At 38.5% G+C, this 13606-nt stretch overlaps 1 long non-coding RNA gene across 1 annotated transcript in view; it reads right to left on the bottom strand.

Annotated features, from left to right (window-relative positions):
- Window positions 1-4344, bottom strand: part of LOC120532128 — a 258540-nt gene extending 254196 nt beyond the window's left edge. The window contains exon 1 of the long non-coding RNA XR_005634209.1: window positions 4156-4344. This is a non-coding gene — a long non-coding RNA (uncharacterized LOC120532128). The remainder of the gene's footprint in view (window positions 1-4155) is intronic.
- Window positions 4345-13606: the final 9262 nt, after the last annotated feature.

The raw sequence follows: 13606 nt of genomic DNA, 5'->3' as shown, positions 1-13606 counted from the left end.
ATTAATATTTTTAAATGATGTACAACATTTTAGCTTCTGATCAGCCTACTATCCCCACTACAACAAATCCTATTCTCACAAGCTTTGCTTGATTAATTCGCTTAGAGCCACAATATAAGCCTTTTCCCCAGTTACCATTTTGAATGGCACTTGCTAAAGTCATATAATAATGGACACTGTCCACTTACATGGTAGACAAAGTGAAAACAGAGAAGATGATTATGTGCATTTTGCTGACGGAGCTCCCTCTTGCAACATCTGTCCCCGTAAATATGCCAATAAATATCTACATCTCCAGAGAGCCAGTAAATACACGCAAATGCACTTAACTGCTGGTGAGCAACACACACACACACTCAAAAAGCAGGGTCTGCAGGAAACGATGGCACTAATGTAGTCCTTGATTAATCTCTAATTACAGTTTTGTCATCTTAGCAGGGAGGCAAAACTATATCAGTTCCCAAATGGGCAAGTGGCTTTTGGGCACCTAGCAACCAGCAATTCTTTCATATTAGGTGCAGCGGACCCTTGGCTGCTACATGGAAGGTGGCTATGGATCACCGGTTTGTTATTTATAGAGTAGCATTTACAGTGGCCTTCACAATAGCAGATAAATCAGTGGCTTAATAAGCCAGTACTAACTAAAACATAGTGTGAGTTGGTGCATAAAGTATGAAATTAAAATGAGAGTTGAGGGTAATGTTGTTTTTACCTTAGCTGACAGAAAAGCTCATTTATTTCTTTGCAATATAGATTAAATCGATAAGCTAAAGCATCACATATACAGAGTGCCCCAGATGCTTATTCACAATGCCGCTGGATTTTTATGTCATCTAAATTAAAAAAAAAAAGCATCTTTTCGCTGGACAATATTTTTTGAGATAACATAATCCTAAGAAAATTTTCAAACTGAAGTTTCTCTTCTATATCAATCAATAGCAACTGCCCAACTGGGTATAAAAAGCAAAAAATTTAAAATACAGTCATTTGATCAGCTCTTTTGACACCACAAAAACCTGTTTTCTTTGTTTCTGGTTGTGATGTTACCTAAGTGTGTCTTCATTCTCTTGTAATCATAATATATGCCAAATAGACTCTATTTATTTTCAGACAGGTAACCAGACCTTATCCCAGCAGTAGTGGGGGCATAGCAAAAATCAACTCAGAGAGGGCGCTGGTCCATCACAGTGCACATTAATGCACATTCACACTTTTCCAGTTTAGAGATACCATTAAAGTAACAGGCACCTCCTTAGGATATGGAGTAAAAGCCAAAATGTGTATATTAGTATTTCAATGATGTGAAATGTGACAAGTGCTAATTGTGCATTATGCTGTTGCTGTCCAGGACGTGTTTCAATCTTTGACCTTTTATAGGCCATCATGTTTGAGAAATTGGTTGAAACTGTCTTCAAAATTACTTTCCGAATGTGGGACCTTAGTGCATTAAGGAAAAGGTCTACTGGTTCTTTTGAAAAGGTTGTAAATGCAAGTAAAGACAATATCTGGACCACTTAATATTTCATAGTTCACATTTTTTTCTGAATCCAATGCTGAGTTACAGAGTACAGAACTATAGAGCTAGGTCAAATCACCCCAAGTCCAGTTAATGTCCTCACATATCCTATCATGCATGATAACCATTAAATACCTTAAGGAGAAGTGTAAAGAACGTGCAGACTCAACACAAGCAGATACAATCCAACAAGGTTTCTTTGGGTGATGAAGAAGCAGGACTAAGTACTGCATCGCTGGTGACCTTGTTCGGTTTAGACAAACTTTTTCTTCACGGTACCCCATGATGCTTTATGAGGCTAATATAACTTCACAGAGCTGTAGCAACCAATGTTGGATGGGACAGCCCCCAGATATATAAAGATCATTCTAGTAATGGATGATGAAATTCGTCTTCTGATGTTGATTTAATAAGAACTGTTTTACTGGTATGCTAATAATCAGAGGAAAATTAAATACATTAAAACATCAAGCATTTATTCAGAAGGAAACTATAAATGTGTTGGTGTATTCATGTCTTAAAGCTAATGTGTTTTTGCATGGCTTGTGTGTGACTTGTTTGTAATTCGTGAGCCAGTGCTCACCCAGAGTGCTGTGCAGTTGATGCAAACAGGAAGGAGTGTAACTGTACTTTTAAATCTGAGAGAGGTGAGTGTCTGCTATTGAATTTGTAGGGGCCAGGCCACAGTGAATTCATGTGTCCTTTCTGCAAGAAGTTTTACTGTTCTGATAATTAATTATATTCATTTTATTTCAGGGAAACACAGTGACACAATAGTTAGTAAGGCTGATTCACATCTCAAGTCACTATTTGGTGACAATATTGGGATCAACATAGTTGTCAGACACTTCCTTACTGCTCTGGACACTTAAAATACCATTAAACTATTATAATCTATTTCAGACTAGTTTCTCCTTCTCGGTTGACTTTGATGCATTTCGCACAGTTCGGCAAAGCTCCAGAACATTTAAGTGATTTAACTGAACTTGAGGAAAATCAAATTCAAAGAGATTCACTCATCACTAATAATGAGTTTGTTTGATTTATGGAATTATTAGATACATTTTTGATGGTCTGTTATGACGATGCCATTTTCTTTTATGATGTGGTCACTGTCATTTTTGTGTCCATTCTGACATGGCGATGGCCATGTTGTTTAGTTTTGTTAGGCTAGTAAATCATGTGATACATAATGTCATTCCTCTACATCTGTTTAATGGCTGCGCAAAGCTTCAGACATCCGACAACATAGTCTGCTTTAGAGTTTGATTTCCATTACAAATATCTTCTTGACTATGATTTTAGCCTGCTTCTTTAAATTCACCTTGACACCTGGTCTATTCTTGCACATTTTTTTTTATCCCAAAGTGTACACTACAGCTTACACATGGGTGGCATATTACATATCATACTTTAAGAATTAAAAAAACCCACGACACTCCTGTGTTTTCAAGTCTGTTCTCATTCCAGTTTGCTGAAGCCACAACTGTAGGAATCATGCCACAAGCATAGAATATTTTACTAAATCTTCATCAGCAGATTTGAAAGTAAATTATCATATTCTTTATATAGTTTGCTTAGAATACATCACCAAATTCCCTTGTATTGTATATGCATATTTTGGGATTTTAATGAGGAGAGTGTTGTACAAGACAGCCATGAAATATGCAGAGAAGCAAAGTATTCAGGCTTACAAAGAGGTTATGTGGTAATGAAGCATGTGATGATTTAGTACATGTCAGGACTCTGACAGAAGCATTCTTCACTGTTGTCTCTTAACGGTTTGAGGATTAAGTCAATTGAAAAACAAGTATCCCAGTGACCCTAGAGAGTATACTTAGATAAGGACTTCCACATTCACTCCTTTCACTTTAAAGATGCCTGCTTTTTGTTTAAGTGAGCCATTGTATTGCATCTGTAATTCTTCAAATACCAGCATGATGCATGGCTGCAAAGATTAATTTTTATAAAACATGATGCACATGATTGAAGTGTTTAATAATTCATGTAATCTGAAATTCTGGTAATACATAAGCAGGAGTGTGAGAAGTGGGTATAATTTATAAAATGTAGAATAACTGCCCTTTCCTTTTTTTCAGTCTAAATCCTCCTCCACCTCCGGCTCCCATGTTTAAGGTTTCTTAGATGTAGCACATGGAATCCTCTTGTAAATCTTAACCTTCCTCCTAAGTGAAAATGACCCAATAAGACTTTTTGACATGAATTAACTTTTGTGGTTAATGGCATTTATAATGTTGTCATTTTAGTACCCCCCACAACCTTGAACTGGATTAAGTGGATTTGATATGCCTGGATCATTGTAGAACAAGAAAAATAAAGCTGTGGTAAAACAGTGATAATTGTGTAGCAACTGAAAGCACTTCGATTATAAGCCAACCTTCCCTAGAGCAGCAGCAAAAAATAAATGGAGAAATGAGCAGCCAGCATTATTTCCCTGCAGCCCACTAGTGCACCTGCAACACACCGAAAACACGAGTGACTGAGAATTACAATTACATTAATAATAATATTACTCATTAAGCACAATGTCCTGTTTAATTGCCCCACACATTGCAATGTGCCCCCACTATTCAAACAAATGGATACATAACAAAAACACAAGTTTCACAGAGACTTACTATATTGTGAATAAATCCTTAGGTTCCCAGTCTGAAATAATCTCTTGAACAATATAAAATTGTAATTGTTCATCCCACAGGTAGGCATCTTCAGGCCCAGTCCCAGTATCTAATCTGCACATGTCATAATGTAGTCAGCATTATGTTCACTGGGAGGATCCGGCACAGGCAGAGTAGTCGACTTGTTTGCATTTCCACAGAGTCTTTTCTCCGTCATCTTGCCGTATCTCTGCCATCTACTCTGCTACATCTGCTTTTACAAGGTCACCTCCTGCTTTTCAACCTCACTTTCCTTAGAGTGACAGTGAGGATTGGTCCATTTCTTGTCCTGCAATACTGTGATTCCCAAAATGGTACAAAGCATTAACCTCTAATACTAATAGAGATCACTTTAAAAAAGTACAGACAAGTGAACAAAGACAAAAGCAATGGTGACACTGTCAAAACTGGACATGGTCAGATCTTAGTGACCTTAGGATGATTAATGGCTCAGCTATGATTTTGTCAGCTGCACTAACAATATAATTAATTGGATACAGGCTGCATCATTTGTCTTTGGAAAATCTTTCAGTCCTACACAACATGTTGTACTTTGGCACTAGAGATGATGAAGACAGGTGCATGAAGGCTCCTATCAAGCTCATCAGAAAAGACAGGAGCTCCGAAAAAACAACACCAAAAAAGGACTGGTGGATCATGCCACAGGCCAAAACAACCCCTACGTGGACTGCCAAAAATAACAACAAATGATTCACAAAGATGTTGCCCCATTTATCATACCTACCCTTCATAGTTCACCACTGCAGACAGCTGAGGTCAGGCTTGTGGCACTCCTAATATCTTTGCAAAATGACTAAGGTCCAAGTCTTTAGAGTTCTGGTGTTTCTTGTCTTGCTATAAGGTTGAGAGAAGAGGACACTCTCCAGTGACCTGAGACAAAGACTGGAATCCTTTGGTATTGCATCTCTTCAGAGAATCTTTGAGTGTTGATGGTTTGATTTTGTGTCAAACGAGCGGTTGCTCATGGAGTCCTAAATGAGGAATATTATGTGCATTGTGAGGTTAGGGCACTACAGCCAAGTGGTGAAATTCCCCGAGGGTGATCCGGCTCACAGGATCCTCAGTATCTACAGTAAGTATGCTCTCTAGGGTCACTAGGATACTTGTTTTTTATTAACGTAATCCTCAAACCATTAAGGGGACGCCAACGTAACACCTGGCTGTGGCAGATAGATGGTCATTTGCAGGGGATGGGTTTGGACCCATGTCTGCTTGAGGGGTTGCCAACCAGGATCCTGAGCTGTTTCGTCGTGTGGTGGGTGCGGCAATGCTGTACCAGTGCATACTCCACAACCTGGCCTGACCGGACCTGCATAAGCTTGGACTCTTCCCTATCTACTGCAGAGTGTATATGTAACCTTCTCTGATGCTAGACATTACACAGTGCTGTTTTAGATGTGCAATGTGAGTTCATTCCTTGGTGAAGCAAGGTATATTAAATGATTATGTTATGTTTTTAACTGCTTTTTAGGTCTAGGTGAGTTAATTTTGTTAACAAAACATATCTAATTTCAGAGTTAATGTGTCCACGCTTGCATTACTGTATATTAATGGTCTGAAAAACAAGTAAGGATTTGCCAAGGTATATAACATTATTAAAGGAAATGACATGTTTCCATAATTACAAAGACATATTTGCTCTATTATAAAAATGCTTATAAAACTTATCTTACAATATATAATTCCACTTACTGTTATGTTTCAGGTTTATTTCACATTATCAAATTTTCAGTCCATTGATGGACAAAAGACTGAATATCATAAAACTGTATTCAGTTCTTTCCTGTAATGCCAAAGTCTTTTGTGCAAACAATTTTAGCAAACAAGCACATGTATACTTTAGAGCAGATCTTCATATTGTGGAGGACTGCCGGCTTCGTGTTCCGGCCCTCACCCCCAGGCCGCCAGGAGGAGCTCTCCCGATAGCAGAATCATGCCCCAAGTTCCAGCAGGAGCTCATGGACTATGTAGTGTTTTTACACAGCTCTGCTGGATACCTTGGGGGCCACCGGGAGTCACTGTAGGTGGGCTCTTCTGTGCCCTATAACCCGAAGAAAAGGACTGTTTACCCTGACCTGGAAGTAATAAGGAACTGTGGACTAATTGGGCAGGAACACCTCCGGGTCAGGGGCTATAAAAGGACTACGGGCCAGTCCAGACACTGAGCTGAGCTGGGAGGTAGAGGGGCGAAGTGTCTGGGCGAGGAGGAGAGATTATTGTGATTGGTATTGGAGTAGTGTGGAGGGTGCTTTGTGCACATTGTTGATAATTAATAAAGAGTCTTGGACTTGTATCCGGTGTCTTGCTTGGTACCTGAGGGTTCAAGGTTAGCACTAACACCCCCTACTGCCACAATATTAAGTACCTCCTGTTTTTATAGACTATGCTTTTTGCTTTAGTCACTGCAAATGGAAGCGTCATCCATTCTGATAACAGTAGCAAATTGTAGAAAGAAGTACTAAACTCTTCAGGAAATCCTAGCCCACGACAAGCCCATATACAGGACAAATATATATATATGATGAAATATAATAGACTTGAGAAGATATTTAATAAAAGTTCCAAAAAAAAAAGAAAAACTTCAAGAAGTGAAATTAGCTATTCAAAATTACTAGAACAAGGATCTTTGCAGGTAACAGGAAATCCATCCAGTCATTTTATAAAACCTCTTAAGATAAATTGGTCCAGCATGAGTGGTCTTGTTACAAATATGAAAGCACTTTGTGTGAAAACAAACAATCCCTGCAGAGTTGGCTCTTGCATTGTGCCCACTATGCTCCAGGCTCATGACCTTGGAGAGAAGCAAAGAACCAAAAAGAAGGACTCAATCAGATGAGAAAGTGCTAGCTTAAAGCAGGACTGTATACTTCTCACACAAGATCGTCATTGCACTTAGGCCTAACTGTTACACCACCATCTCCTCTTCAGTGCTTCAGAAGAGTGCTTACTATAGTTAATTCAAATCAAGAATAGTGACAACAATGTCAAATATCAACATGGTGCATTTGCTTTGTTACAGCAAAAAACTCGAACTTGTCTAATAAGTCTGGGCTATGTTGCACATACTCTTGGACGTGCTATCTAGTATGGTAACTTCTTTTATCTTTCACCTCAAAAGATACCATAACATATGCTTTCTTCTCACCTGTAGTCACTCTTTTTCTCTCAGTCCAGATCCAGTAGTCACTTTCTCATGCTAGTGAGCATTGGCCCAATTTGGTTTCCAACTCAGAGCCAAGTTCCAGAATCACTTCTGAGCTTCAGGGTAGTGTCCTAAAGGTATGGGGCTGCCAGATCAGAACACCTGTGAGTGGTCCTAGATACACCTACACACCTGAGCATTGAGGAGCCTTTTACAGGCCTTTCTTTAATCCCATTTAACTACCTGTGTTTTGTCAGTTACACCTATTTCCAGGTGGCTCTCTCTACAGTAATCTGTCTGAACTTCTGCCAGTCCTCCAAGGTCAAACTCTTTATTGCTTTAGTAAATTAATTTCTATGGCACCCATGTTTGGTTTAATACCCTGTGTGGTCACACTGACATAGAGATGAGTGCTGTGTGATCTGTCCATTTTCTCCAAGTCCAGCATGTGTGTTAAATAGGTGTCTTAATTGGAGTCAAATCAGATTCTTTTGAACAAGTGTTCTATATAAACCATACAAAACAGTAACATGGAGCAATATCTGGTAAGGTACCCTTCCAATTTTCAGTCGAAATATGGTTTCACTATAAGTTTTGTTTGGTTTCAAAAGAAATCTGATGTATGAATGGTGCTCAATTTTTTATCAAGCATGACAGTGTCATTTTAAAAATATATTTATGAAAAACATTCCAATACGAGTGTGTTTAGCAGGTGACAAGGGCAAATTAATATAAACTTTGGTGATCGGTGGTCAAGGTCAAAAGCTGTAAGTGTTTGAGAAAACAGCCACACCTCATATGCTCATTTATGCCCGAGTGTCAGAGCCGAATTCATTTAAGCTACTATGGTAAAATACAAATTTCTTCCAACAAACCAAAAAAAAAAAAGCATATAAAATTTGTATTCATTACTTGAGTTGCTCTTTTGACAGAGCCATGATTAGATTAGATTTCCCATCATAATTATTATATACTTTTTGTGAAATGATTATAATGCATTATGAGATTTTCTGTGTAGAAGTGATTCCAGCTGGCTGTGACAGAACATGAACTTGTATCTTTCAGGTGAGTGATATATCTGCCAGGAGTGTGCAAATATTCTAATTTGAATATTTGGATGAATCCTCTTATTAAGGGTGTCAAATATTCATTATTTACCATTCAACCCCCTCCACACATCCAATCTCCCACAGTGAAATTCAAAAAAATCATCTGAGAACCTGGAGCCCTGCCAACATGCCATTACTAAACATGAATTGTCTGAAAAAGAAATGCAATACTACGTTGTAGGAAAAAAATATTACATAGATATTTGTAATTATGTTACAGACAAATAAGCAAAGACATTTGCATATCACTTCAAACAAGGGTTTGTCTGATATGCATATCCACTAATGGCATACTGTACTTTAATATCTAGTATTTTTATAAAGAAAAACTAGAAGAAGCTACTGTTTAGAAATTTCTTGCTGCATCCTCTACATTTTGGCAAATGTAAAGGTCACACAAACTAAAAGATACATTTTATTTTCTTTATTCATATGGGTCGCATTCAAATTTATGGTTCATGCATACACAGCAGTTAAATTTAACCATTTGTCATTGTGCAAGAGAAGCAGCACACAAAAAAAGAAATATTTGGGGTGCCAAATTTAATTCTTTAGTCTAAGAACAAAAACAAATGCTGGATGGCATGCGAAAACCAAAACAAGTATTAGTACCGTATATACTTGTGTTTAAGTTCTCCCGCTTAGAAGTCGGGGCTTGATTTTACCATGTAATTTCTGGTATTTTATAATGTTGGTTGTGTAAGTCGAATGCGGAAAACTCACGTTATTGCTACAAGAGATTATGATGTGCTAACGCCCACCTGAGAGAGTAACAATGGAGCACACTGTCTTCTTTTCTATGTATTGTGCCTACGTGACCACACGGTAATACCCAAACTATTCCGAAGTGACTTTTGCACTGTTTTGTGTTTTTTGTATCTCAAACCCTCATACACCTTTATCATAAGAGCACCCCTTATCTACAATGGAGTGTTTGATCACAAGGAAATATACAGCTGGTTTTAAATTAAAAGTCATTGAAATTGTGAAAGAAATTGGTAACTGCACTGCTGCAACAAAATCCGATGTGTCTCAGAAACTGGTGCGAGATTGGAGGAAGCAAGAAGATGTAAAAAAAAAAATGTAAGTGTCGCATTTTTGAATGGGGGTGCGGCACGGTGGCGCAGTGGTAGCGCTGCTGCCTCACAATTAGGAGACCTGGGTTCACTTCCCAGGTCCTTCCTGCGTGGAGTTTGCATGTTCTTCCCATGTCTGTGTGGGTTTCCTCCCACAGTCCAAAGAAATGCAGGTTAGGTGCATTGGCGAGCCTAAATTGTCTCTAGTGTGTGCTTTGTGTGTGAGTGTGTGTGTGCGTGCCCTTCCCGGGGTTTGTTTCCTGCCTTGCGCCCTGTGTTGGCTGGGATTGGCTCCAGCAGACCCCCGTGACCCTGTAGTTAGGATATAGTGGGTTGGATAATGGATGGATAGATTTTTGAATGGGCATATAAGTTAGGGTCTATTTTTATGATCAATTTTTCGGGTTTCAAGACCCGACTTATATGCGAGAATATGCTGTAATTGGCACTTGTGGCCTTGTGTCTTCAAAATTCTCAGAGCTCCATCCTTCGGGTTGGTATCATCATCATTGCCTGACTCACCTCCTGATGTGCCCAAGCTTTATGGTGCTCTGGCCAGAAGAAGCAAAGTCAGTTATCCTCAGTGGGTGTCTTCTCCGGACTGTGGAAGGGGGAAGGAGACAACACAGTTAGAGCTAACACTCCCTCTCACACCAGGATGACATAACGTACCTTAGATGACCCGGTGCAGTGATCCTGTGACATGCATGATTGACATACTATATTCATACAGTATTCTAACTAATGATAAATGGTGGGTCTCTAAAATGGATGATTCCTCCATTTATGTAAATCAAGGCAATACTTTTCTTTCTTGAAAGCCAATTAAGCTTAGTTACTGGACCTCTGAGGAAGGATGTCATAAAATACTACCCAAAAGAGCCTGTCACAATGTGGACAACTGAACTTGGGAGGCCGATTTTGATTTTGACATTTGCTGACACTACTTCATTAGCTCAGATGCCAATGCTGATTTTAGTGCACCATGTGACTCAGTCCAAGGCAAGTGTCTCGCAGCTGTCTGTGCTCATGCCAAAGTTTACTCAGGGAGACCTTCAAAGTGGCCATGTAATGCAACCACCAACAGAGAGTTTGCCATGCAACAGTTCACCATAGAAAATATTCTTTGGCAGGTGTTCCTATGGCATACACACAACACGGCCAATCCATTTTATCTACTGTATGTTAAAAGTAAAAAAAAATATTGCAGACATACTGGAAGTGGCATAGGTAAGGGCTAAATCAGGAATCTTCTTCCAGAGTTTATGTCTTCCTTGTCTCACAGATGCAAACAATGTGGGTGCTTCATTGACTTAAGATAAGGTAGGAAACAGTAAAGAGTGAGGGTGAAACACAATCAATAACTGTTAGTATCTTTTTACCCCATTAAGTGGAAGATAAAAATGAACCTTGATGTTACTTCTCCTACACTGATCCCCTCTGGACCAACTTCAATTTAAGAATACAATCAACTGGAAGTTCAGTTTGGACCCGGCTACCATTGAGGACAGACCTTTCGGTAAGAAGCCTTGTTAATCAAGACCTTTAGTTGAGTAACAACATTTGTTATTTCTTGCAAGGAAGGTCTTATTATTAAACTAGGGGACTTTGCCCCCTGCTCGATTTGCTCGCTCACCCCCTCCCCCTGACCGGGGTGCCCTACACGCCAGCCACTTTGCATCTCTGCCACTTGCGTTGTTAAGGGTGGGGGTGGGTTGAACACATGCTAAGGAGATGCGGTCAGATAAGCTGTTGGCTTGGTGCTGCTGTTGCCAAGCTGCGTGTTCTGCTTGTTGCACTGCACGTCAATTATTTAAAAGACTGTACAGCAACTGTCCTTTTGTCTCACTGCCTTTTCTCGCGGAACATTAAAAGTGTCTCTCGTGGGACGTCAAAGTGTCTTTCCGAGAAGATCACGTCTCGACCCAAAATTTTTTTATTATAATAGAGAAATGTGGTTACCTGGCACTCCAACGCTATAAATGTGTCCTACCTCTCTTTTTACACTGGACATGCCTAGAAAAGTAGGATTTATTAAGTAGCCATGCAACCTCTAAATTCTTTATTGTTATAAACTTAAAAACCTTAACGATAAAAGACGTACCCTACCTGCACATTCAAAGCAGGTAATGCCAAGACAAACAATTTGGTATGGAAAACTACAGTAAACATGTGCAAAGTATATACATGTAAAGTAACTGTAAATAATAATAAATAACAATAATAAAATATCCTAAATAAGTGTTTTGAGGCAAATGCACAATTAAATATATACGTATGTAAGAATAAATTACAGAATGTAAATATGTATGTGATACATTATATCACTCAGTCACACTTGCAGTTCACTGAAGACGAGTAAACTTAGGGATGACAGTGTATGTGTATGCGACTAGCGGTGAACGAGTTATCTCAGGGATAACAATAAACAAATTAAAGTGGGCTGAATCTGCCAGGATGTATGTTTTGAGCATATGTTTTTTGCAGACATCTTGGTTAAATAAGGCGCATGTTCTTAAGGAAAGATCATTTAGAATGCATTGTGCACCATCAGAGACAAAGTGAAAGTGGCTGGCTAAATCAGCAACCCGCAGAAGATGGCGCTCTAAGTTGACTAATGGGTTGGCCAGCACTGGGTACAGTAGGCTTAATTATATTAAGATATGGTCTCACTAGTAAACTGCAAATACTGTAAATTAAGTCTAAGGGGGAAAAGGATAATGTTAATACCTACTAAACAAACAAACGAAAAAATTAAATTCAGTGGTTTGATTGTGACCCAGTTGATGAAGTGCCAAGTTCTATGTTTGCCATTTTTAGCAAAGCTATGAGATTAAATCAACACTTCTCAGGTTCTGCAGCCTAATTATCAACTTTCATATTTGCTTTTTATGTATTTTATAAATTTATTTCTCTATTATTGGTTACATTGTTCCATGAATCTTGGATGTCAACTTTATGGTAGCATGGAGGCTTAGCTATGATATACAGTGGGCAATGTCAACAGTATTATTTAAAAACCATGAAGCCAGGAACCTATCTGTTGTCTACAACAGCTGCTTCTTTTCAACAACTGTCATGAGTGTGATTTTGAATATACTAATGTATTTAGTTTTTTTTTTGTAATATATTTGTGATCTTGGTTTCCATTTATTTTAAGATACACTGTGGATGTCACAACACTGATATTTTTTGTTTTTTTTCCTTTTCAGATCCACCAGTTTCTATATTATTTCCATGGAGTCAGCCTTGTTGTTTATTGTAATACTGTCTGTTCCTGATGCCACTTTGGTATTGCATTTAATCTTATCACTCTGACATTATAAAAGATAGCAACTCACACAGTCAGGCATCCAAGATTAGGACATTCAATAAAAGGGGCCTGAAAAGTTAGTAAATAGGTTAGTGATAGCACTTGACTACAAATTTTGCTACTTGTTTGAACTTTGAGTTTGGTTTCTGTATTTTGTATTTAGAACTCTTGCCTGCTTATGTACTTAGCCCTCCCTAACAAATAACTTTATCACCTGGACAATTCCATTTGAAAATTCACTTGGCAAATCAACTGTTGATCACTCCTCACACATTGCATCAGGTAGTAACTGTAACTCAGAGTATTTTGATTTTTTTTTCTTGGCCCATTACAAGAATTGGTGTCATGAGCCTTAAATACAGTATATCAAGGCTAAGTAGATCAGGCTACTTTCAAACTTAACTGGTGGTCTGTGATCAGACACGTGGGCCTATGGATTTGCTGTTGCCACTGCATATCCTTTGAGCGCACATGAACTCTACAGTATAATTAGAGTACACATTAAGGGACCAAAATTTCCACATTTGACCTTGAGGAGACTTTGTTTTGTTGCCCTCTTCAACATCCGTGAGCATGGAAATTCTCAAATTGCTTCTACAGACTCCGTCCTCTTAGACAGTGAGTTAAATGTGTGGGTTTCTAATTCATGCGGAAAAGCCTTGATTTTCATATTATCACAGGTGAAATAGGGCAGTATAGAACATACCTTTTTTTTTGAAGTTTTTACTTTTTTATTCTTTTGAAAATTTTA

Source organism: Polypterus senegalus, chromosome 7 (assembly GCF_016835505.1).
Source record: "Polypterus senegalus isolate Bchr_013 chromosome 7, ASM1683550v1, whole genome shotgun sequence".
NCBI classification, from domain to species: Eukaryota; Metazoa; Chordata; class Cladistia; order Polypteriformes; family Polypteridae; genus Polypterus; species Polypterus senegalus.
The sequence above is the reverse complement of the archived record's forward strand: the minus strand, read 5'-3'. Positions and strand labels throughout refer to the sequence as shown.